Below are 27,157 nucleotides of genomic sequence, written 5' to 3' on the forward strand. Positions count from 1 at the left end.
TTTATGGGGGCCTTTTGTGTTGTTGATGCTGTTGTCACTTTCTGCTTGTTTGTTTTTCTTTCAATAGTCAGGTCCCTTTTCTTTAGGGCTGCTGCAGTTTGCTGAGGGTTCACTTCAGGCCCTATTTATCTGATTTGCTACCGAGCGAGGAGATGTCACTCAAAGAGGCTAGAGAACAGCAAAGATTGGTGCCTGCTCCTTCTGGGACCTCTGACCTCAAGGGGCAACAACCTGATGCCAGTAGGATCACTCCTGTAAAGGGTGTCTGACAACCCCTGTTGGGGGTCTCACCCAGTTGGGTGACATGGGGAGCAGGACCCGTTTAATGAAGCACTTTGTCCCTTGGTGGAGAAGGTGTGCTTCGCTGGGGGGAATCCCTCTCATCTGTGCTGCCCGGATTCTTCAGAACTGCCAGGAGAAGAAGCCAAGTCCGCTGGTCCAGAGAGACTGCTGCGACCCCTCCCCCAATTCCAATTCTGTCCCTGAGCCTCTGGCTGGAGTTATTGGAGATCCTGCAGGGAAGCCCCGCCCAATGAGGAAGGCTGGGTCAGGTTTAGGCCTGAAGAGGCACTCTGGCCACAGAGACTGCCACAGCCAGTGTGTTAGGCTGTGGGGACAAGTCTTGGGACCAAGCTGCCCTGCCTCTCTGGCTCCAGAAGGGGAAAAACACAGCCTGGAGCTATAGAAATGTGTGTCGCCCTTCCCCCGCCCAGGGATCTTAGCATGCTAGGCAGTTGCGCGTCCCAGTGCTGGCTGCTGTCCCTCCCCCAGGGAGCTCCAATGGCTTAGCAGGCACCCCCAGTCGGTGCTGGTCGCCCCTCCCCTCCGGAGTTCGGTAGGCTTGAGCAGATTCCAGCTAAGAGGCTGTAAGAATCTGCACATGCCAGAGTTGGGACTCTAGGCCTCGGTGGCATGGGTTCGTGAGTGGGATCTTCCGATCCATGGGTTGTACAGTTCTGTGGAAAAAGCACAGTTTCCCTGGCTGGGTAGCACACTCACTCGCCACCTCCCTTGGCTAGGGGGAGGAGGTTCCCCTTCCCCGTGTGGCTCTCAAGTGGGCCGCGCACCACACTGTTCTTTCTCTCCGTGAGTCACTCCAGCTTTCTAGTCAACTTTGATGAGAGAACCTGGATACTTTGGTTGCCGGTGAAGGATTCACACGCTAATTTTTTTTTTCGACAGGAGTCTCCGAAAGCTGCTGCTTGTAGTCAGCCATCTTCAGGGGTAGTTTTATCAAGACAGACTAGAACGGTGACAACACTGCACTCATTCCTTCTTTCATTTATGCATTTAAAAAGTACTTATTTCATGCCCGTAATCTCAGCACTTTGGGAGGCTGAGGTGGGTGGATCACCTGAGGTCAGGAGTTCGAGACCAGCCTGACCAACATGGTGAAACCCTGTCTGTACTAAAAATACAAAAATTAGCTGCGCATTGTGCTGGGTGCCTGTAATCCCAGCTACTCAGGAGGCTGAGGCAGAATTGCTTGAACCTGGGAGGCAGAGGTTGCAGTGAGCCGAGATCGTGCCATTGCTCTCCAGCCCGCGTGACAGAGCGAGACTATGTCTCAAAAAAAAAAAAAAACTGCTTATTAATCATGGCACCTCACTAGGCACTAGAAAATAGAGCACTCAAAAAAACCTACTTCCTGCCATCCTGCAGTTCTCAAAGAACTAAAACAAGACCAATGTGTCTGGATTGCCAAGAGTGAAGAGAAGTACCAGAGGCCATATTATTACACTGCCTCATAGGCCATGTTACAACCCTGGCTACTTTTTTTCTGAGGATAAAGGAAATCCATTAAATCATTTTAAATAGGAGAAAGAATGTGATATAATTTGTATTTTTCAAAGGTCCCTCTGACTCACTGTGAAAAAAATGGATTGTAGGAGGCTAAAAAATGCAAGATTTCAGTCATTACTAGACTTTTTCCACAGAATATGAGCTAAAAATATTCTATGTCATAACTGGCATGCTCTTAGCAAGTTCACTGGGTGATTTCATGGGCACAAAGATAATCCTCTTGCCTGGAAAACCTCCTATTCTGTGGTGTCTGTAATCATATTACACATAAAGGCCTTTCATTCTATAATTCAAGGAAAAGTTTCCAATTCAAACATTCCTGGAAGCGCTGGTTTGATAAAAGAGAGAAAAGAGAATTGAGGAGGCACTAATACTCCACAGGTGAAAAAGAAGGTGAATAAATTTATTAAAACACACTTCTACTACCTCCTGGTTTTACCTAAAACCTACCCTTGTGCCTTTACCCATATTTATTTATCTATCTTAGAAGAAAGTTGCACCAAGAGTGGTCTAAGAACCAAAATCAAGCACCTTAACATGCTGAAACCCCCATCACTTCAAAGGGTCAGACTATGTTTTCTCTGATTCCATTTCTATTTGATTCCTTTGTGAGTTAAGACACTTTCACTGTCTCTGAAATTACATTGTTGTAAACACAGTAAAATGTATTTCTATATGAAGGGAAAATTAATAACCAACTTTCATATAAGTTAATTTCCTATTTTTCCTGTGGCTTTTCAGTGTTTCTATTGCATTCATAAAATTAATGTAGAGAGCTCTCGAAAGGATAATTAAATAAATTACTTTAGTTTTTACCCAGTGAGTATGTAGCCTATAAAATAATTTCTCTTTAGTAGCTTGTGAATTACACTGGTCTATTCACTATGTGTTTGGAGTACTACTGATAATCTCTCTTACAAATCTTAAACTACAAAAACATCTTCTCAATATAGGATGATCTATTTGATACAGGCTCAATTAAACCCAGAATTTGTTTTAAATGAGCTACAGGTACTTCAGGCAATTCATCATTTGATTTTTGTTATAATTCAGCAAGTGGCCTATGCTCTTGGCAAAAGAACCAGACTGCTTCAGTACCATGGATAGTGTCTGGTTTCCACCCCACCCCCCACCCGCCGACACCCCCAGTCCCTACCTTTGGGTTGTCTAGTATATGTATCTGCAACTTTCTTGGTCTTCACAATTTCTGGCAATAAATACACAAACTCAATGCTAAGTGTAAGAATAATGTTTATGTGTGAGTCAGCAGTTAAGAAAGTACCTGATTTGTCTTTTTAAATAAAAAATATAACTTTATCAGAAAAGAGACCAAAAGTTGAGTCAGGCATGTTAAAAATGAGAATCTATTCAAATTTTCTTCCTCCATCTACTGTCTTACTATTCTAAAATTCATGCATATTTCTTAGGATTTCAACTCATCTCAACAGATACTTATTAAGTAACTATGACTAATGTAAAAGGGTCTCTTTTAACTCAAACTAAATCAGAATTTGAGATATTTTTATCTCATCATAAAAGCTACTAGGTTCTAGGTCTTAAGGTCTTTGTGAAGAATTCTAAGATAGTTCTCAGATTGTGATCATAAATCTTAGTTCAGGCAGTGTAAAAATATCGCTTCAAAAATTATTTTTAAAAATCCTAAAGATTATTTTCTCAAAATGACTGATATTATAATATTAACCAGAATAAGCCAATATAAAAATGATATTCCTTCATTCTAAAAGGAAAGAAATGCAGGTCTAAAATCCCTTATCAGAAATTCTTGGAGTCACATATGGTTCAGAATTCAGGATTTTTTTACATTTTAGAAATATATTAAATTGTAAATTATGTACCACCCCTTGTAGAGTCTGAGACAACACAAATAATCAAACACTAGTATTAATTCACCAAAACCTATGAATATTCACACAGGGTGGAAAAAGACTATAAATAGCTTCACATGTGATGTCGTTTGGCTCAGTGTCTCCACCCAAATCTCACCTTGAATTGGAGTTGCCATAATCCCCTTGTGTTGTGGAAGGGACCTGGTGGGAGGTAATTTAATCATAGGGGCAGTTACCCTCATGCTGTTCTCGTGATAGTGAGTGAGTTCTCACGAGATTTGATGGTCTTATAAGGGGCTTTTCCCCCTTTTGCTCAACACTCCTCCTTCCTGCTGCCATGTGAAGAAGGACATGTTTGCTTCCCCTTCCACCATGGTTGTTAAGTTTCCTGAGGCCTCCCCAGCCATGCTGAACTGTGAGTCAATTAAACCTCTTTCCTTTATAAATTACCCAGTCTCAAGTATGTCTTTATTAGCAGTGTGAAAATGAACTAATACAACATGATTAGGAAAAAATTTTCTGCCAAATGAAATCAAATCAGACAGTTCAGGTTTTGCCATCCAAAGGGTTTCAAGGATACAACCTTCACCACTTTTAGATTTCACAATTTTGAAAATTAAATTGTGGACCTAGATTTATTGAGCAGTAGGCATTAACATGCATTAAAATTTAATACTTATAACAAACATCTGAGGGATGTTTTACTAGTTCCATTTTATAGATAAGAATATGTGGACTCAGAGAAATTAAATGACATGGCTAAGGTCACACATCAGTAAAAGGAGTAACTGAAAATCAAAGGAAATCTTTCAGCCTTCACCACCAGTGTTCTTCCTACTGCACCAGCACCCTCAAAGAAGCTCCACCATGACAAGTAGTTGGACAGTCATTACTTTTGTCTACATTCCATTTAGACTCATAGATTAGAGAAGATAAATGCAGTATTATTCTTATGAGCCACAATCAAACTGTAACTGGAGATTTCTTAAATTTCTCTAAATATGTTTGTGACAAGAAACTGTATTTTGTTTTATTCCACCTCAGGCATGAGAAATAGGTTCCAGTCCCTAATATCATGACGTGTTGATGCCTTTGCTAAAAATCAGCTTTCCTTCTGATTTCAGGTTCTCATGAGTATTATCCTCCAATCATCAACTGATGAATATCACAAAACTTCACTCTCTGCAACTGACAGGAAATGAATTTGCAATATTTCCTGAGATATATCCAATTTTACCACCCCCTTCCTCCAAAAATTGTTTAAAACATGATCCCAGGCACTAAAATTTCTCCTACTGTTGTGATTGATGGAGGATTTTAAGTAATCTGAGAAATGGAAAAGTCACTAGTTATTGGCTAGTGTAACTTATAATGTACAAAGCAAGGGTCTAAGGCCCTGATTCACATTTTCTATCACTTTATAGGGCTTTCACTGCATTTAATTATGACTGAAAACAAATAGAAGTAAACAAATATTTACAAAGTAACCTAATTGTGATGATGTATTTATCCACCACTGCCTAAAGTATTATTCTCAAAAACAATCCCAATTAGCAGAAGTAGACTTTGGAGAACTACAGGTAAAGAAGGAGGTGACCTGAGACACCCCCAGCCAAACAATGCAAACAATTTATCAATATGCATAGACATGACTTCACAGATCACTAGACAATCTTTAAAAGCAGTCAATTTATCATGTATGGACATCAATTCCATTAGCATCACTGGCTTTTTCAGTTACATTTTTAATCTGGAGAATGTTACTATCCCCAAATTGGCAGTCTATTTGGCCAAGAGAAATTCCATACTGTTAATCTATGTTAAAGACAGATGAAACTGTGTGCAAAACCAAACAAGTGCCCTGAACTGAGATGTGCCAGTATGTTAAATAACAATGTATTTGACCCTGTGGGTGAGTCAGCCAAAGGAGACCAATATAGGGAAATGGTTTTGTACAATAGTGGCTGAGAACATAGTTTCTGGGAAAGGCTGAGCCTTAACTCTGCCACCTATCATCAGCATGACCTTGGACAACTTATCTACTATGTCAAAATTTTCCATATTAGACATGTATTACTTTCATGGTAAGAAAATAATTAAATTTGTTAACTGAAAAAAGCTGCCCTTACCATCTAAAACTGAGTTATGCTTCATACACATGTATAGGGCATCCAGAGGTCAGGAAAAATGATCAAACCAATATATGGGAGAAAATTGTGTCAGAGAAAGATCATGAGCTAGCATTGTCCCTTATAAATCTGTCATTACTATGAGTTTCAGTTTCCTCATACTTCCTCATCAGAATATCTACCTAGCAGAATTGCTAAGAGATTTGTACTCTTTAAAAATCCAGCCTTGTGCCAAGTGCATTGTACATGTTCAAAAAATAATAGCTATCATTTTTATGATAGCCTCTACATATGATGCCTCTACATTTTCTTCAAACCCTAAACTAAATAAGTTCACAAAGATTGTTAAGGGAAATGTTTTCTTTTTATGCTAGCTATGAGTTTATTTTCTGAACATATTAAACCCCCAACCCTCTCCTCCTGTAGGGAGAACAGTCTGTTGACTTTGGATCCAATTGAATTGAAACAGCCTGTATCCAGGTGATATCCAGGATGTCTACTCAGGAGGAATCCAGACACCGAGGAAAGCCCAATCTGGTGCTGGGGAATAACTTGGCAGGCACAGAAATATACAGGGAGAGAAAAAGCTGCAGACAAAAGTGTCCAACTAATGGGAAAAGCCACTGAAAGAATAGGAACCAGAATCAGATGATGATGATGATGATGATGACGACGACAACAACGATGACAAAGAAGATGGTGATGAGGAAACTGAATCACAGAGTAGTTAAGGGAATTGGTTATGTTCATACAGCAGGTAAGGGATAGAATTTAAATTTGAATCTTAGAAATCTGGCTCCAAAGCTTTTGCTCTTAACCCGAAAACAATGAGCTGTACACAATTCCCAGTCCACACAAAAGTGGAAGGGCAGCCTACTTCACCTCTGTGAGAGCAGATCCAGAAACCTGCCTTATGTCTACCACTCAGAGCTTGGCCTTCACACTCAACCACTATTTCTCACTCCAAACCAGGTTTCCTGACTGCTCAAAGCAACCAGCCCTGTTTGTGATGATATAGGTAAATAAATCCCTGTGGACTCTCTCTCTCTCTTTTCTCTCACTCTCTTGCTCTCTCTCTCTCTCTCTCTCTCTGCTTAATAATGTTCAAATGTCTCCTGTCATCCTATCATGCTCCTGGGAGCCTCTCACTTTTTACAATAGATCCATTCATTGGCTGTCATCTGCCAGAGAGCAGAGTCTTCATCTTTGTAAGTAATGACTCAAAACTTCTATCCTGGATTGACCTTTCCCACTGGTAGTGTTGGCAGTGACTTCCATGGCATGATACATAGGACTCCAAGAAGGTCTTTGCAACAAAATTTTCTTCCTAGTTATCATCTGAAATGCCATTATTAACATTTTACTTCTTTAAGTTTAACATTTTCTTCTCCCTGCTACTCCAACAAATAGATATGTTCCCCAAGATATCTGCACAGCTCTCTTCTTTACTTTCTTCTGATCTTTGCTCAAATGTCAGCAATTCCTTCCATGATGGCCCTACTGAAATTTCAACCCCACCACCATCCCTCCTCTTTCCAACTTTATTTTTTTCCATAGCATTACCACCATCTGACACATATGTCCCTTATTTCTATATTTATTTATTTTACCTCCATTCCAACTTGAATGTAAATTCCATGAAAGCAGACATTTTATATATAGAATTTTGTCCACAGCTGTAATCTTGGAACTAGAACAGTGCCTAAGACGTAGTAAGTGCTCAATAGTGTTTGCTGAATAAGTAAATTAATCAGCAATCAATGAATAAATGAATGAATTGTATGGTAGTCCCCCCTTATCTGTGGGACTTATGTTTGAAAACCCCCAGTAGATGCCTGAAACCATAGGTAGTACCAAATCCTATAAAAACTGGGTTTTTTTTTCTATCCGTACATACCCATGATGAAGCTTAATTTATAAATGAGGCACAGAAAGAGATTAACAACAACAATAATAAAATGTAACAATTATAGCAATATGTCAGCATCAGTACCCTTGCACTTTGGGGCCATTATGAAATCAAATAAGGGCGACAAACACGAGCACTGCAATACCATCACAGTCGATCTGATAACCGAGCTGGCTACTCATTGAGTAAAGGGTGGGGAGTGTAGGCAGTGTGAATATGCTGGACAAGGGGATGATTCCCATCCTAGGTGGAGCAGCAGGACTGGGTGAGACCCTGGGTGCCCAGAATGTTACACAATTTAAAATTCATTGATTGTTTACTTCTGGAATTTTTCATTTAATATTGTCAGACCATGGTTGATCATGGGTAACTGAAACCTCAAAAAGCAAAACTGGACAAGGAGGGACTACTGTATATTCTGTGTAAATTGCTTCTCAGGATTTTCTTTAACAGAGATGATCAAGCAGGATAAGAGCCTGGAAATCTGGGAGAAGTGATGTGAAAAATAATGTGGAAAGTAGAAAAGAGAACTAAAGAGTCCTGCTCACATTGTGTTCATCCATTTTCATGCTGCTAATAAAGACATGACCAACACTGGGTAATTTACAAAGGAAAGAGGTTTAATTGACTCAGAGTTCCACATGGCTGGGGAGGCCTCACAATCATGGTGGAAGGTGAATGAGGAGCAAAGTCACATCTTACATGGCAGCAGACAAGAGAATGTGTGCAGGGGAACTCCCCTTTATAAAACCATCAGATCTCATGAGACTTATTCACTATCACAAGGACAGCACAAGAAAGACCTGCCCCCATGATTCAATTATCTCCCACTGTGTGTCTCCCATGACATGTGGGAATTGTGGGAGTTACAATTCAAGATTAGATTTGGGTGGGGACACAGCCAAACCATATCACACACCTTTGGGGAACATTTTTCCAATATTCCATAGTATCACCTTAAAAATTACTTTTTAAAAGTCAGGGAAAATATATGATTTCATGATGCTCATTATAATTTAATTGTCCCCCATTGAATGTAGGTTCTGGTGAATATATTTTTACATTTCTTCCTTCAATGATGCATGTATTAATTATTACATTTCCCCACTACTTTCTGTACATTTGTATGTGTGACCATGAATGTGTCCCCTTGCTCATTTCAGCTTGCATTTTTATTTCTTTTATTTCTTTCTTCTACTTTTCTGTATCTTCCCCACAACCTCTGAAGCCAAAGCAATTCATCCAGACCCAAAATTCAGGAGGCTCCACAAGGACCATAAACAGCAGGACCTGTAAATAAAAGTTTGTCTATTCTCTCTTATGGACTATTGAGAAGAGAGTTTGTCAGAAGAAGAAAAATTCTTTAAGACATTATTTTCAGCAAAGCTGTCACTGTTTTGAAATTATTAGGCCCAAAGTTAAATGTAAAAGCACTGAATACTTTCCATGGTTTTATATAAATGAATATTATCTAGGTCAGCTTTTAAGTTTTAATAGTATAATTAATACATCTCCTTTGTGTGTGTTTTTTTTTAAGTTTTCCATCCTATTTAATGTGACTTTATTACACCTTGAAGCCATGTGTTCCCTAGAGTGTTCCAGGCTCCAGACTGGGCCCTCTTCTCCTTTCTGTTTATAATAGGGGGATTCCCAGTGCACTAGAAAACATCTATATGCTGATAATTTTCTAACATTTCTCTCTAGTCTTTATCTCTCCCCTGAGGGCCAGACTCGTAGATCCACTTGCTCCCTGGATACCTCCACTCAAATACATAATCCACAACTCAAACATGACAGGTCTAAAATGGAACTTTTGATTTCTACCCAGAATTAAACAGTTTAGAAGGTGCATTAAACACAACATTTCTATGAGCCTTTCATAGGCCGGTGCATGTTGTTAATTTCCAACAGTTTCCCAGACTTGAGAAGTGCTGTTCTGGAACACCCTTTGGAAATACTGTTCTGGAACCAAAGAGCTTTGAAATAAAACCTATGGTTTTCTGCTAGAACCAAGCTAATGGAGTGAAGCATGCTGCTCTGGAGCAATGGCACTCCTAGAAGCATCAGGGTGCAGAGAAAGGCTGGACTGCCTACATACAGCTGATCGTCTGATTTGTTGGAGCAGCTATGATGTAACTGACTTCAACTCACAATAACAACAATAATAATAATAAAGAGATATGTTAGGAAGAGTCTGACCTGATGCCTTCATTTGAGAAAATCTCCAAGGACTTGCAAGATCATCCAAACCCAATTCTGGGTCAAGAGAGAAGAGGAGCCAGGCGCAGTGGCTCACGCCGGTAATCCCAGCACCTTGGGAGACTGAGGTGGGAAGATCATGAGGTCAGGAGATCCAGACGATCCTGGCCAACATGGTGAAACCACATGTCTACCAAAAAAAAAAAAAATACAAAAAATAACTGGGTGTGGTGGCATGTAACTGCAATCCCAGCTACTCAGGAGGCTGAGGCAGGAGAATCACCTGAACCAGGGAGTTGGAGGTTGCAGTGAGCCAAGATCATGCCACTGCACTCCAGCCTGGCAACAGAGCGAGACTCCATCTCAAAAAAAAAAAAAAGAGAGAGAGAGAAGAGGTTGTCCGTCTGGCCATAGCCTATGTCTGAGAGTTTTTAAAAGACACTGACATTGGCCACACTTTTAATGACGTACATTCTTCCAATTTAGCATTCGGTTTTAATATATGTAATTTTCAAACTGCATCCTTTCAAGATTGGCAGAAAAGCTTTTTTTCTGAATCTCTCCACCCACCTCATGCCCCCCACTATGTCTGTGCCTTTCCCCTAGGTCTGTGCAATGTCTACCATTCCAATCCCATGTGAGTTTTTAAAAGATGACTTCCATTTTGTAGCTATGTCATGAAATCATAAAGATGAGGAGATAAGGGGATAAATTGCCCTGCTTCTTCCAGGAAAAAGTAAGTGCATTCCTACAAAATGATGGTGGCAGTGACTCAGCAGTCAGAGGCCATTATCATACTAAGAATTCTATTGTAGTAGAAAAAGAACTGGTTCTGGAGTCAGGCTGACTTTAGTTCCCATTCTGGTTTAGCGACACAGTTATTCTGTGCTCTTCTAAGTTAATTAACTGCTAAGAGCTTTAGTTACTTCATTAATGAAACAAGCACCACCAAATCCAACTTGAAGGGTCACGGTGAGAATTATTTATTTTTGTATTTATGCATTTAATGTACCTAGGCAGTGCCTGTCTCATAGGAGGCCCTTATTATTAGAGGATTAACTCTTCAGCCCCACAGTACAATTTTAAAGCATTACCATTTTAATATTTACTACATTTTAAGTCCTGTAGGAAGCTGCTTCCAAAAAAGAGAAGAGAAGATTTATAATCTGAATAGATTAGAGTTTCATAAAGCACAATGAAGCATGCAACAGACTCTATAAAAAACCATAAATAAGGCACCATGCATGCATTATGCCATCAACTGTTGATTATTCTGTAAGGAAGGAAAGCAGATGGGGTCAGTCCAAAAGAGTAAGTAATCAAAAAAAAAAAAGGCAACTCTTAGATTTGTCTCGACATTTGCATTGAACTCAGATGTATGTGATGTGATGTTCAGGGAAAGTTTTTAATGTGTTTTCCATAAGAAATCCTGACTTTGGACAATTGGCCTGGTCACAGCACTTTCCTACATCTGCTCCCACACAGGCACCAGGCAGCTCCTCAAGCAGGCTGATCCAAAAAAAAAGCAGTGTGAGCCAAGGTTTCACTCACTCAAACCTCCCCAGCCATGGAGACAGCTCCATTCCTTGGATAATACCTGCATGTGCAATAAGTACACATGGAATGAATATGGAAATACCAACAGAGCAAGTGATTCGGAATCACCACAGATAAAGCAAAACATATGTAATTAGATTATAGAGATTTGGGTGTGCTGTCCTTTGGCAATAGTTTATAATATTAGTTTGGGCATAACAGAAAACCAGCAGCAGAGATGATGTTAGTGTGGTGTAGGTACTAAAGAGAACATCCGTAGGAACACAGCCCCATTGAGCACTTGTGTTGAGCATGGCATTGGTAATTAGAGACAAAGAAGGCACTTCAGTCCCATGGAGACTGTCAAACTGCAGGCCTATATTTTGAAACTCCTTAAAAATGCAATCTCAGCTCTATAGAAAATAAGCCTCCATTGGCTTAAAAAGCTATCCCAAGTGAGCAAAAGTCTCCTCCAGGCCAAAAGAAAAAAAAAAAAACCTACATATATAGACATCACTGTTTGAAAAAAAAAAAATGGTCTCATTCATGCCCCTCCTGGTATCCAAATCACTAGTAATGTGACTATGCAGATTCTCCCACAAAGAGGTGGAGTTTATTTCTTCACCCCTCCAATCAGGATTGGCCTTGGGGCTTACTTGCTTAACAGAATGTGGCAATAGGGAATGTGTGTGAGTTTCTGAGCATGGGCCTTAAGAAACCTTGCAGCTTCCACATCCACACTCCCTCAGAATCTTGCCCAGTGGCCACAGGGACAAGTCTGGGCTAACCAGCTGTTGGATGACCTCCCATATGGAACAAAGATAACCTATCTCCACTGAAGCCAACCAAACCAACCAGCTGCAAGACTGCCTGGCAGTTGACAGAAGATGAATAAATGAATCCAGTGCAAACTAGAAAAGCCAATTAGCTGAACCCAGCTCACATTTCTAACCAAGAGAATTTTAAGGTAAATAAATGGTTACTTCTTAAACCACTATGTTTTGGGGTGATGTGTTATACAGCAAATCTAACTAATACACCATTCCAAGAAGAGATGCTTGAAAAACAAGCTTCAACATCCAACATGGATGATCCTGGGTGTGGGAAGAGGATTTCTGGGTGAAGGATGATTACTGAGATTAGAGCAAAGAAATTCTGAAGGTGGGGTGAGGCTCATCACCTCATGAGCCTCTACATAGCATTCTGCTTCAGTTGTAGTAATCGGCAGAAGGGGCTAAATTTCTATGGTTTCCTTACATTTGTTAAACAGCTACAATGAACAACTTATTGTGATTTTACCAAGAGATAAAGGCCAAATTCTGTGATCTCCAGCAAAATGGTTTCTTCCAGTTCAACAATGTTTCACATGTGTTAGAACTTGCCCAAAGACAAACCTGACTGAAGGCCTCTGAGTCTCTCATATTGAGACTACTTTCCCTGTTTTTTAGATTTAATGGCAACAATTTCTGGGAAATATCTGAGGGCCTAGAATTGCCTTTGGGAACTGGTCTAAAAAGACTCAACTGCATTCATCTTTACTTAATTCTTCTTCTGTTGATTCCCCCAAGAGAATGAAATTTAGTTTGACAAGAGTGTGCTTCACAAGGCCATTTGTTAAAGCAATTTATTTCAGTCATTTAAGTTACAATTTAAAAAGAACCATCATAAGCCTTCACAACCTTTTATAGGTGACAGACCACACAAATTATAGCACATTGTCCCTGTTTCTTTAAAAAGCAAATTACTCTGGACCCATAGAGAATGCTAGGTTTAATGTTCAGTAACAGGACTTGGGCATAAACTAGACCAGCTGACATCTGCAAAGCAGGCACCAGTTAGGCTGGGAGGAAAGAGAAGAAATTCACTTACATTTAGAAGTCTTCTTTGTGGTGGGGAGAAAGGAAAGTTTGGGGTAAAGTTTTAAATGTAGCAAACGCTCAAGAGAAGATGCTTAGGGTGGACAAAAAGAACATAAGAACATGTAGGATGAGGTATAATTATTGGAACAAAAGTCAGTTCAGACAGAAGCTCTGGGTTGACCTTTACTCCTCTATAAGATTAATGAGAGGAAAAAATGGGTAGCTAGACGAAGAGGTAAAACTCTTACTCTTTTAGTCCTCAATAAAGGATGCTAAATCCCCTTACCCATGGCAGTGTTTAGGGCTTTGCCCCCCTCTCTCTGATGCTTACTTTTCAAAGGCAATAAACTGACAAAAGCTGCCATTTCCAAGTACCTGTAACTGCCCAGCCCTCTCTAATCCTGGCCCTTTCAGGACAGGAAGAGCTGGGGCTAATGGCTCTTGTATAAAAGCAGTTTGATGGAAGGAAAGAAAAAACAAGGGAGCTCTGTAGTCAATATCAGGCTCTCTGAGACAGGAGGACAATGAGCATTTGACCTTTCGGGTGTGTGGCTGCCTCACCATTCATGTCTCATCTGAGCACCGAGTCTCACCTGCTCTCTCAGAGTCAATGTATCACAAGAGCTCTCTGTTCAGGCAGACAGAATAAAAATAGTCATCTCCTCTTGACAGGATTCTTCACTACCTTGTGCTGTTCTCTCAGTATTCTCCCTGCCTGTGCTCCTCTTGTGCTCAAGATTTTAATTCTTAGGGCCTGAATGGAGAAATTGCAATTTTATGGAAATACACACACACACGGCAATAAAACACATGCCATGGCCAGTCAGTTCTGTTGGTTAACTCTACAGTTACATTCAGGAAAAAATGAGGCCAAGAGATAAAGAGTGATTCTCCAGACAGGCAGCCAAACACCATCATCCCAACATCTACCTCGGGAGTGTTAAGGTAGAAAGCTCAGTACTGATCCAACCCAATAGTGATAAAATGAATCAACCAGCATAGCCAAGGATTGCAGGTCAAGAGTGCCATTATCTTAAACAAAGAACAACTCATTACAAAGCATCATATCTCTTTTCCCCATTCAGAAATCATACCCTTTTCCACCCATGGGGAAATTGTAAGACTTTACCCAATTGGAATGCTGGTTTCCTTCTTCTCATTACTTTCTAAAAATCACCTCTAGAAGACTTGAGAGCATGTCACTACAAAGAGCAAACCTTCAAAATAGTCAAGAGGTACTGACCTCATTTACAAGTTTTCTTGAAGCCAACATAAAAGACCTATGAAAACAGATGTCCTTGGAGATATTCCCTCAGCAGTAATATTAAAGAAACTGCCTCAGCTCCCTTCCTTCCAAAGTAAGCCACATGGGCACGGCAACTGAACTCAATGCCTAGGTGCACGGATGTGGATGTGTTTTTGAGATGAAATGCTGCCAATATGATAGATCTTTTTTCAAAAGTCCACAGTTGTATGTCCATTGACTACTTGTCAAACTTTCCTCATGGTGATTTCACATTGCACAAGTCAGCAGCAATTTTCTTTGGTACTACTCCATGGTTGTTGCATACTGCCAGACCTGCCAGCTACCATCTCATTATCTAACAGCTCCCATTATGTAGCACTTACTGTATACCTGGTACTGCACAAAAGACTTCACATACAGTAGCTCATTTAATTCACAAGTATATATATTTGTATATAGCATATAAAATTATCCACTTTTGACAGGTCATAAAATAGCTTAGAGAAGATGAGTGGCTTGCCTAAGGTTATAAAAAAAAAACAGAGATCAGGACTCAAAACTTTGTCTAACTGGCTCCAGAGCCCAAGTTCTTAATGACTATCCTTAATTGTCCTTTAGTTAATTCTTTCACCTGATAATGGAATCTACCATGTCCTGGAAGGCTTCCTGAATTAATTGCCTGCCTCTATCTAGACTGACTATTGTCATCCCAGGCAATCAAGCTAGAATCACTTACCAAAATGTGTAACCTCTTCCTGCTCAAGGTCCCATGAGCTATTCTGACCTCTAAGTCTGGAAACAGCATTCAAATGTATTCTGTCGTCCTAATACCCAGCACTCTCCTATGAGACTGCTACCAACAGGTACTTTAATTAAAGTGTGGGTAATTCAGTGGTCAGGGGTGCCTGTCTGGAGTTAGTCACCTCTGGATTAGAATAGTAGCTCCATTATTTACTACCAATGTGGCTTTGGGCAAGTTCCTTCACCTCACATATTTCAGTTTCCTCATACGTAAAAGAAGAAAAATCCCATTGTCTCACCTCCTATATGACAGTTTGGATAATTACACAGTATAGATGAAGTGTTAGTTGGCATAACACCTGACACTCTATTAAAGGCTTAACAGATGGAACTCAGGTATGTTGATATTGGGGATATGGGTCACCATTTTTACAAAGACCAAATCATATGTGCAGGAAAAAAAAACATTGGTTTGTTTTATTGAATATTAAGTAGTCTCACCTCAGGTGATCCCATGCCATTGGTGATTGGAGGATAGTGGAGTGGAGGAGACTTTTTCCTCTCTGCTCTCTCCCCTCTAATCTCTACCAGAAAAGCTTCTCCTTCCTCTTCCTGCTGATAAGAATTACCTACACGTCATACCTTCTTTCATCCCTATTTGTGAACATTGCTGTTCCATGCAGCACATGCTCTCTTCTCTCCTGTAACTCTAGCTCTCGTGGCTTAGCCTAAATGACAGGCAGGGTGTAGGAAGAGAAGTTGGTCTATTAATAAGGTCATCAAGTTAAAAGAATACTTCATAAATAACCTCCTTCATTTAAGAAATTTTATGTTTAAAAAGCAATGACATCCATTTCATATCTACCAGATTTGCAAAATTAGAAAGTCTGGGTAACACCAGCCTTATGGAGGATGTGGGGAAATAGAACATCCTTTACATAGCTGAAAAAAAACTACAAATTGGTTATAATCACCTTGAAGAACAATCCTCATCATGTGACTCTTTTTTAAAATAAATTTTATTGAGGCTGGGCACGGTGGCTCACGCCTGTAATCCCAGCACTTTGGAAGGCCCAGGCAGGCAGATTGCTGGAGCCCAGGAGTTCAAGGCCAGCCTGGGTAACATGGCAAAACCCTGTTCTTACCAAAAAACAAGCAAACAAACAAACATTAGCCAGGTGTGGTGGCACGCACCTATAGTCCCAGCTACTTGGAAGGCTAAGGTGGAAGGATCACCTGAGCTTAGGAGGTCCAGGATGCAGTGAGCCAAGATTGCACCACTGCACTCTAGCCTGGATGACAGAGTAAGACCCTGTCTCCCATAAATAAATGTTATTGTGTATATTTAAGGCATACAACATGATATTATAGGATACATATGTGTAGTAAATGGTTATGATGATGAAACAAATTGACATTTCTATGATTTCACAGTTACCCATTTTTTCCCTGTAGCAAGAGGAGCTACAATCTACTCATTTAGCTAAAGTCCTGATATAATATGCTATTAATAACTATATTCCTCATATTGTACATTTGATCTTCAAACTTATTTATCATACATATCTGCTACTTTGTATACTTTGACCTACTCCATCCTATTCCCTCCCCCACTCTCTGACCCTGGTAACCACTGTTTCATGCTATATATTTGACCCTTTTTAAAAATTTCATGTATAAGTGAGATCATGCAATATTTTTTTCTGATTTAAGTTATTTCACTTAACATAGCGTCACCCAGGTCCATCCATGTTGTGGCAAATGTCAGGATTCATTCAAACAGGTAAGGAAGCAGAGGTGTATATATACAGCATGTGATTCTTCTTTTTTTTAACTGGTGGCAGTTTTCTTTTTCTTTCCAACTTTTATTTTAGGTTCAGAGGGTATATATGCAGTTTTGTTATATGTGTAAATTGCGTGTCATGGGGGTTTAGTGTACAGATTATTTCATCGCCCACATAATGAGCATTATAACTGATAGGAAGTTTTTCAATCCTCATCCTCCTCTCAACCTCCACCCTCAAGCAGGCAAGTTTCCATTGCCCCCTTCTTTGTGTCCATGTGTACTCACTGTTTAGCTCCAATTTATAAGTGAGAACATGTGGTATTTGGTTTTCTGTTTCTGCGTTAATTCACTTAGGATAATGGCCTCCAGTTCCATCCATGTTGCTGCAAAGAACATGATTTTATTCTTTTTACGGCTGTGTAGTATTCCATGGTATATATGTACCACATTTTCTTTATCCAGTCTGCCATTGATTGACATCTAGGTTGATTCCACCTCTTTGAATGGTACTGCAATGTGCATACGCCTGCATGTGTCTTCATGGTAGAACAGTTTCTTTTCCTTTGGGTATATACCCAGTAATGAGATTTCCAGGTCGAATGGCAGTTCTATTTTAGGTTATTTGAGAATCTCCAAATTGCATTCCACAGTGGCTGAACTAATTTGCATTCCCACCAGCAGTGTATAAGTGTTCCCTTTTCTCCACAGCCTTGCCAGCGTACGTTATTTTTTTACTTTCGGACCTGGACAGAGCAGGGCCATCTTGCTGTGGGATGGGGTCAGTTTAATCTGAGCACCCTCCAGTCTGCTGGCCTCTCCCAGGGTCCCCGCCTGGCCATGCCCACTTATACCATGTGATTCTGATTCACCTCTTCCCCTCCTCTGTTTGAGAATCAAAGCTCTTCAATATTTAGAATGTACCTGAAGATGTTCTATTTTAGAATTCTTATTCATTAATATTACACTTAATCTTTTCCATTTAATTCATTAGAAGTTTGATGTTTAATTTTTTAATATAAGAATGATTCAACTTTTTAGAAATAACTTCTAATACATATGAGGATTCAAAATAGATGAACTAATTTCTTAACATGATGCCTATATTTTCTCATATAGTTCATCATACTTTCACCTATAAGAAACTCCATACATTTGAAAAAGTTCACAAATAACCCTCCTCTTTAGTTCTTTGCTAAATGTTAGTGTTATAGGCAGAGTGATAACTTCAGTATAGTCAGGCCTTGCTAAATTTTGTAAAACAGAGTTGATGAAGTGATATTCCATTAAAAGAAACTACTTTACCATCCTTTTCCAGACTCAAGGAAACCAGGCAATAGAGTTATCATTTAATATGAAACGACAAAATGAGCAATACCAAATACCTTTTTTCACCCAGGAAGTATATCATAATGTTTAAGAGCGTGAGCTCTGGAGTCAGACTGCCTGTGTTCAAATGCTGACTACACTGCTTACTAGCTGTGTGAGCCTGGGTAAGTTGCTTAATTTCTCTGTGCTTCAGTTTCTCAAAATGGAGATATTAATGGTACCTGCCTCACAGGATCCTTTTGAGGATTAATCAAGATAACCTGGAAAGCACTGACTGACTCTCATTTGTTGAGTCAGTCAGTGGCTGACTCTCAATAAATGGCAGCTATTTTTATTATCATAACTTATTCCTGCCTTTTTTCCAGGGAAGGGGCTGCTTATAAAACAGTCTAGCTTCACATAAAAACCTATAGAAGTGAAAGAGCTCAACGCTTGCTTAAGAAGTTTCGGGCGCGGTGGCTCACGCCTGTAATCCCAGCACTTTGGGAGGCCGAGGCGGGCAGATCACGAGGTCAGGAGATCGAGACCATCCTGGCTAACACAGTGAAACCCCGTCTCTGCTAAAAATACAAAAAATTAGCCGGGTGTCGTGGTGGCTGAGGCAGGAGAATGGCTTGAACCCGGGAGGCGGAGCTTGCAGTGAGCTGAGATCGCGCCACTGCGCTCCAGCCTGGGCCACAGAGGGAGACTCCGTCTCAAAAAAAAAAAAAGAAAAGAAAAGAAAAGTTTCAGGAAACATAGGGCTGCAAATAAAGTGGGCACCTACAGTCATTTGAATCATTAATCTATACATGTCATATAGTTTAATACACTGACAATTAAAGTCGAGTAAAGGCAAAATTCTGTAATATTGTTCCAGTTTGCACAACCCTAGGGAAGTGTTCCAGGACTCTAAATGTAGTCAGAGTAGAATGAACACTGAACTAAGCACCCAAGAAACAATATTCTTTTCTCCAGATCTACCTTTAACTTTTGTATGACCTTGATTAAACTGCCTTACCTTTTGGAATCTTAGCTTAGGATGGAAGAATAATAATAATTCATGTACCACATACTGTACAAGGTTGTTGTGCAAATAAGAGTATTGTGTGCAAAAGCTAAGTATATTGTAAAATACTAAGCCAATTTGAGTTATTCATTATTATTATGCTTAGAATCTTTCTTTGCCTGAGTCACCCCCTGAAAAAGAACCTGATGCAAATGTTTAAAAGTGTGCATAATTTATCTGGAGACATTATCCCTGAAAGTAGGAATTAGTAAAGGACAGGGGAAGGGAAATAGGAAAGAAAGGAAGGTCAACACAAGGATTTGCTACTGAGATGGTCACTACTAGGGGCTCCTGGTTCCTTGATTCCCCAGAACCTTCCTGGACACCCACTATAGTGCATCTCTGAGCCACCCACTAGGGAAATAAAGAAGGAGCATTTTATTTATCAGTTTGTCTCTCCCATTGGCCATGGGTGATACCATGGGGCATTGGCTCTTTTGCATTTGAGGGTTGTGGCTATTCCCATAGGTGGCCAACATCATGAGGTCAGATAGGTCCATGGCAAGAAGTAAGAGAAGAGCACTTGGATTGCCCCTACTTGAAGCTAGTATAAGCCTCAAGTTGCCAAAGTGGCTGGAATAAAAGGCCTGAGATCATTTGGAGTGGTTATTACATAAGAGATGTCCAGCAGAGCCCTACTGAGAAATCATAACCTCTATTATCCCTTTCTTGGGATAACAAAGGCAAGCATGGAATTATTACAATTTGAAGGACAGATTTCCAAATTATTTTTATTTCTTGTCTTGCAATCAAACAGATGGTAACCTGAATCTTATTTTTCCAGCACATCTGGAATGCAGAAAAACCTAGACCTTTTTTTTTTTACCTCTGTTTGGTAAACCTCACTCCTTCCTGTTCCCACTGCCTTACCCTAAAGCTACAAGATGTAGCTTTAATGTAAAATCCACAATTCAGAGATTTTTCAAGAGAGCTCCAGTGGCTCTGCGTGTGTGTGTAACGACGTTTAAAAGAATACATAACTGGAAGGCTTGATGGCTGCCTGGGCACAATCTCTTGTCTTCCCAACAGTGTTGGGAAGGTATTTCCACCATTTTGAACTGCCACACTGATGCAGTCAGCCCTGATCTGTAATCAGATAAGCAATGTACAAATTAGCCATGGGATGGCTTTCTTAGCCACATTTGAGAAAAAAGTTCAACGGACACTGTTTCACAAAGGAAAAGGAAATACCAAATGCCTTTGGTGTCAGATACACATGGATTTCATTCCTCGCTGTGGCACATGTGGTTGAGTGATCTTAATCCCTCTAAACCTACACTTTCTCATCTGTAAAAAGAGAGTGTTGAAACCTATGTCACAGAGTCATCGTGAAGATTCAGAATTAGAGATTATATGCATTCCCACCTAAAAGGATGCCTAGAAAGTATGAGGCATTCACTAAATAGCTGCTATTATCATTATCACCATCATCATCATCATTAAGACTATTAGTGTTATTAACCCATAAATTTGTGATGCTTCTTACAGAAAATGCAAGCTAATGTTTCCAGCTCAAAATATGAGAGAAGTGGCAAGCCAGAGAGAAAAATCAGATCCACTAGAGACCCTCCACCTCGGTACCACAGCCTTATGTCTGTTAAAGTAGATTTTTTTCACCAACACCTGAACTCCTTTTCTGTAATTGAGGAATCTACCACTATATGAGAGAGGGCAGATCTGTCCTCCAGCTTTAGATCTTTCTATCTTTCAAATCTTTCTATCTAGGATTTTGAAGCTGGTGTAAGTAGCACCAGAAATACCTTCTTCCAGTGCCCAGTGGGGATCGTGGAAGGGACAGCATGCAGTGTCCAGCAGTGGCCAAGGGACAAGCCAAAGGATAGTGCAAGGGACAGCATTCGTGTCCAAAGGAAGTGGCCAGGTGTCCAGGGTTGCACCAACATGTCCTTGACGGACTTTTCATGTGACGTGACCTTGGCTATGATTCCAGCTATGCAGTTTCCTTTGCTTCCCATCTATGTTTTAAAACTTGTTGACCCAGGCTTCTCATCAGTTTTGAGAGCCATTTGATACCTTCCCAATATTTTTCTCTATAAGTTAGCCAGAGTTTGTTTTCTCTTGCTTGCAACTAAAAACCCCAGCTGGTCACTGGCTAACTGAAGCAGACAGAGGATTTACTGTGAGGGTATGAGGTGGCTCACAGAATCAAGGCAACAGCTGAGAACCAGACTCAGAAGGTCCAGGAGCCAGGGACTCCAGAGGACAGGAGCTGATGAAAAACTCTGGTAGGGCAGAGCTGCAAGGGTAAATGAGCTAACACCTGGATTGTCCATCTTTTCTTAAAGGCTCAAATTCAGCTGGGCATGGTGGTTCACGCCTGTAATCCCAGCTCTTTGAGAGGCCAAGGAGGGCGGATCACGAGGTCAAGAGATGGAGACCATCCTGGCCAACATAGCGAAACCCCAACTCTATTAAAAAAAAATACAAAAAAAATTAGCCAGGCATGGTGGCACGCACCTGTGGTCCCAGCTACTTGGGAGGCTGAGGCAGGAGAATCACTTGAACCCAGTAGGCAGAAGTTACAGTGAGCTGAGATCGCGCCACTACACTCCAGCCTCACAACAGAGTGAGACTCCGTCTCAAAAAAAAAAAAAAGGCTCAAATTCACCAAAGAGGGTTCAATGAGCCAACTTGGATCACAGGCCTACCACTTAGCTAAGAGTCACAGGCACTTTGATGGAAAATCCTGTCAAACCATCATAAATGACAAAAAACTAATGCCCCATAAGAAAGCAAGCATTATCAAGGAAGTAAAAATAGATGCAGAGTGACAAATAAATAAGTATTTTTTTAATCCAGCAAATGTCCACAATACTGATTCAGGTATGTCTGCCATAGGTTCAGGAGAGGATAGTGGGTCCATTCCCCCTCTAAATAGTGCACCCCATGATTCTGCCCTACATTCTCTTTACACCGCATTCTTCATTCCTGTCTCCACCCTCCAAACCCTCTTGTCCTTCAAATCCAGTCACATTCCACATCACCCATGAAGTCATCCCATGGCATCTCCACTTCATCTATCCCTGCCCTTCCTCTGAACTTGGAAAGCATATTATCTATAAAATAGTATAGGTTTTCTTCTGTAAAATTCTTGTCTTGTCTTTTCATATCAAGTGTAAGCTCCTTCAAGGAAAGGTAACTTCATATATCCCCCACAGCACATAGAAATGTTTCCTGAATATCAGTCATTTACAAACTATCTTATGAATTTCTGCCATAGTTCTGTCTCATCTCTACAATTTGTCTTTAAACTTACTGTATTTTAATTGTGTATTTTAGTTGCATTCTAAGAAATTACCATTGAAAATTACGAGTTTAATATAGTTATACATCTTTCCAATACAGTCTATACCCTGTTAATAAATAATGTTCAACCTTGCGATGTGTTGAGAGAGAGAAAGGTTAAAAACCATGTATCTTGAATGATTGACCGAGTACTTTGCAAAGCACACAAACTTGCAAATTGGAAAACAGGTGAATAAATGAGTGAGTCAATCAATCAATCACCCCTGAGACTGACTCACTGACTCTAATAAGAACCCAGCTGAGAGATACTGGGTCTCAGGTTGACTTCTGTAATTCCTTCCTGAGCTAATTAGTGCTCATTAAATCAATCAATCAATCAATACAATGCCTATATCTGGATCAAGCTAAAAGGAAAGAATGGAACAGGCTTCTGAAATTCCTGACTTCATCACACAGACAAAGTGTGTTATGAAAGTAAGGCACATTTGTAACCCCCAGACAACAGTTTAAGAGCACATTCTTTGGCTGTATCTATAGTTGCATAAACATCCTTCCCCTCATGGTCCATTAGCTCCCAGGAAATGAGCAAAGGATCTGGCAACTGTCTTTCACTTGATCTTTGCTTCCCTCATATAAAGGAAAGTGCTTTTAGGCTGAGCTCTAATGGAATTGGAACGCATCTCTGCTTTGCTTATTTTAGTTAACATTCCTTAACCCTCCCAAATCCAACTACTGCCTGAGCTCTGGGCTGAGCATTTATATGAGAGGAGGGGAGTGGCAATAAAGAACAAAGAGGGCATTTGGATTTATTTCTTCCTGCACAACGCATTCCGTGTCTTGTATACCCCAAGTCTCAGGGCTAAATTTAAATGGTCCATTTTTTTTTTCTTTTGCTCACAATGTATCTTTAGTCAGAGCCAGACTCAAAAGCTATATGTTTTGGAAGAGTGGAAATACCATAACTGTTGGAGTCAGAGAAACCCCGAATTTTAACGTACATTATGTCATTTACTTTTTGTGGGCACTTCAGTAAATGAACTTGTATGTGCTTCAATTTTTGTTCCATGGAAGAAGCATAGCAAGATACAGTCACCCAGCCTCTTCCAATATGAAAACCCCATACGAAATACGGGGATTTTCCTTCTTTATTTTAGTGTCATTAATAGTGACAGAGCCCATTCAAGAGAGAAAGACAACCCACTCTTTCCTCCAACTCTTCCCCATCCTCTGTAGGAAGAAATAAATATTTTCCACTAGGGGAGATGAGAAAAGTCCTAGGCTTTTTGTTGTTGTTTTTGTTGTCATTGTTATTGTTGCATAAAGAGGGTTTCCTCCCAGGTGCTAATGATTTAAGATGTTCACATTTGTGCACAAAATTGGAAGAGAGAGACTGTGTGTGTGTTTTTCCAGTTGGAGGATGGTGAGGACTTGGAGGGAGATAAGGGAAGAAACACACTGGATCTGGCATGGTTTTCTGTAGTTTGACCTGATACTGGAGAGTTTTTCAATAAGCATTTCCTCCGTTCCCGCTGCACACCCCAATGCATATGCTGCAAAGGTGCAAGGGGTGTGGTCTGTGAGCCCGGGGAACAACGTTGAACAAAAGTCTTTGCCAGGCAACTGCCTCGCTTCTACTCAACAGAGAACTTCTCAATATAGGCACGTAAGTCCAACCATTAAAACCAGTCTCTAAGTAGGAGAAACTTTGCTCCATCTGTGGCAGCCCCTTGCCTGGTGACCACCCAATAAGAATGATGAATGACTGTTTCCACAACCATTTAATCTGTTGGCGTCCAGACATCCTATGCATGTAGGTGGCTCCCCACCAAGTCCTAATACAGGCATACCTCATTTTATTGTGCTCCATTTTATTGTGCTTTGCAGATAACGCATTTTTTACAAATTGAATGTATGTGGCAACCCTGTGTCAAGCAAGTCTATTGGCAATTTTCCAACAGTATGTGCTCACTTCATATCTCTGGGTCACATTTTGGCAATTTTCACAATATTTCAAACTGTTTCATTATTATTATATGGTTTTCTCTGTTATGATGCTCTGTAATCACTGATCTTCAATGTTACTACTGTAATTGTTTTGGGGCATCACAAACTACACCCAGGTAAGATGGCAAACATAATCAAAAACTGTGAGTGTTCTGACTGTTCCATCCACCGACTGTCCCCCTGTTTCTCTCACTCTCCTCGGCCTCCCAATTCCTGAGACACAATAATATTAAAATTAGGCCAGTTAATAACCCTATGATGCCATCTACGTGATCGAGGGAAAGGAAGAGTTGCATGTCTCTCACTTTAAATCAAAAGCTAGAAATGGTTGAGCTTAGTGACGAAAGCATGTTGAACCCAAGATTGGACAAAAGGTAGGCCTCTTGAGCCAAACAGTTAGCCAAGTCATGAATGGGAAGGAAATTTAAAGTCCTACTCCAGTGACCACACAAAAGATAAGAAAGCAAAATAGTCTTATTGCTGATATGGAGAAAGTTTTAATGGTCTGGATAGAGCAAACCACCTTCAACATTCCCTTAAGACAGAGACTAATCCAGGCCAGGCCCTAACTCTCTTCGATTCTATAAAGGCTGAGAGAGGTGAAGAAGCTGCAGAAGAAAATTTTGAAGCTAGTAGAGGTTGGTTCATGAGGTTTAAGGAAAGAAGCCATCTCTATAAAACAAAAGTGCAAGGTCCGAAGCAGCGAGTGGTGATGTAGAAGCTACAGTAAGTTATGCAGAAGATCTAGCAAATGTCATTGATGAAAGTGGCTCAATTAAATGATATATTTTTAATATAGATAAAACAGCCTTCTATCAGAAGAAGATGCCATTTGGGACTTTGATAGCTAGTGAGAAGTCAATGCCTGGCTTCAAAACTTCAAAGACAGGCTGACTCCCTTGTTAGGGGCTAATGCAGCTAGTGATATTAAGTCAATGTCAATGCTTATTTATCATTCCAGCAATCCTACAGACCTTAAGAATTACACTAAGTCTGCTCTGCCTGTTCTCTATAAATGCAACAACAAAGCCTGGATGACAGCACATCTGTTTACAGCATGGTTTACAAATATTTTAATCCCACTGTTGAGACCTACTGCTCAGAAAAAAAAAAAAGATTCCTTTCAAAATATTACTGCTAATTGACAATGCACTAGTCACAAGAGCTCTGATGAAGATGTACAAGAATATTAATGTTGTTTTCATCCCTGCTAAAACAACATGCATTCTGTAGCCCATGGGTAAAGGAGTCATTTTGACTTCCAAGTCTTATTATATAAGAAATACATTTCATAAGGCTATATCTCCCATAGATAGTGAGTCCTCTGATGGATCTGGGCAAAGTAATTGAAAATCTTCTGGAAAGAGTTCACTACTCTAGATGCCTTAAAAACATTCACAACTTATAGTAGGAGGTCAAAATATCAACATTAACAAGAGTTTGGAAGAAGTTAATTTCAACCTTCATAGATGACTTTGAGAGGTTCAAGATTTCAGTGGAGGAAGTAACTGCAGATATAGAGGAAATACCAAGAGAACTAAAATTAGAAGTGGAGCCTGAAGATATGATTGAATTGCTGCAATCTCAAGATCCAACTTTAAAGGATGAGGAGTTGCTTCTTGTGGAAGAGCAAAGAAAGTAGTTTCTTGAGATGGAATCTACTCCTGGTGAAGATGCTGTGAACATTGTTGAAAGGACAACAAAGGATTTAGAATATTATATAAACTTAGTTAATAAAGCATCAGCAGGGTTTGAGAGGATTGACTCCAATTTTGAAATTCTACCATGGGGAAAATGCTATCAAACAGCATTGCATGCTACAGAGAAATCCTTTGTGAAAGGAGGCATCAATTGATACAGCAAACTTCATTGTTGTCTTATATTAAGAAATTCCCACAACCACCCCAAACTTCTGCAACAACCACCCTGATCAGTCAGCAGCCATCAACCTCAAGGTATAATCCTCCACCAGCAAAAAGATTAGGACTTGCTGAAGGCTTAGATGATCATTAGCATTGTTTAGCAACAAAACACTTTTTAACATTTTCTTGGTACATAATAGTTGTGCATATGTATCAGTCACGTGATATTTTGATATATGTGTACAATGGTGTAATGATCAAATCGGAGTATTTAGGATATTCATCATCTCAAATATTTAATGTTTTTTGTGTGTTGGGAACATTTCAGATCTTCCCTTATAGCTGTTTTAAAATATACAGTAAATTATTGCTAACTATAGTCACCCTACTGTGCTAGAATGTATTCCATCTATCTAACTGTATGTTTGTGCCCATTTTCCAACCTTTCTTCATTCCCCCATCCCCTTCCTAGCCTCTGGTAATATTGTTCTACTCTCTGCCTTCATGAGATCACTACTTTAAGCTTCCACAAATGAGTAAGAACTTGCAATATTTGTCTTTCTCTTCCTGGCCTATTCCATTTAACATAATGACTTCC

General features: G+C 40.0%; 1 pseudogene; it reads left to right on the forward strand.

Moving 5' to 3' along the window:
* The first annotated feature begins 304 nt into the window (after window positions 1–304).
* LOC134807401 (tigger transposable element-derived protein 1-like) lies at window positions 305–26,710 on the forward strand (annotated as a pseudogene).
* The last annotated feature ends 447 nt before the right edge of the window (window positions 26,711–27,157 follow it).

Source organism: Pan troglodytes, chromosome 9 (genome assembly GCF_028858775.2).
Source record: "Pan troglodytes isolate AG18354 chromosome 9, NHGRI_mPanTro3-v2.0_pri, whole genome shotgun sequence".
In the NCBI taxonomy this organism is placed as follows: domain Eukaryota; kingdom Metazoa; phylum Chordata; class Mammalia; order Primates; family Hominidae; genus Pan; species Pan troglodytes.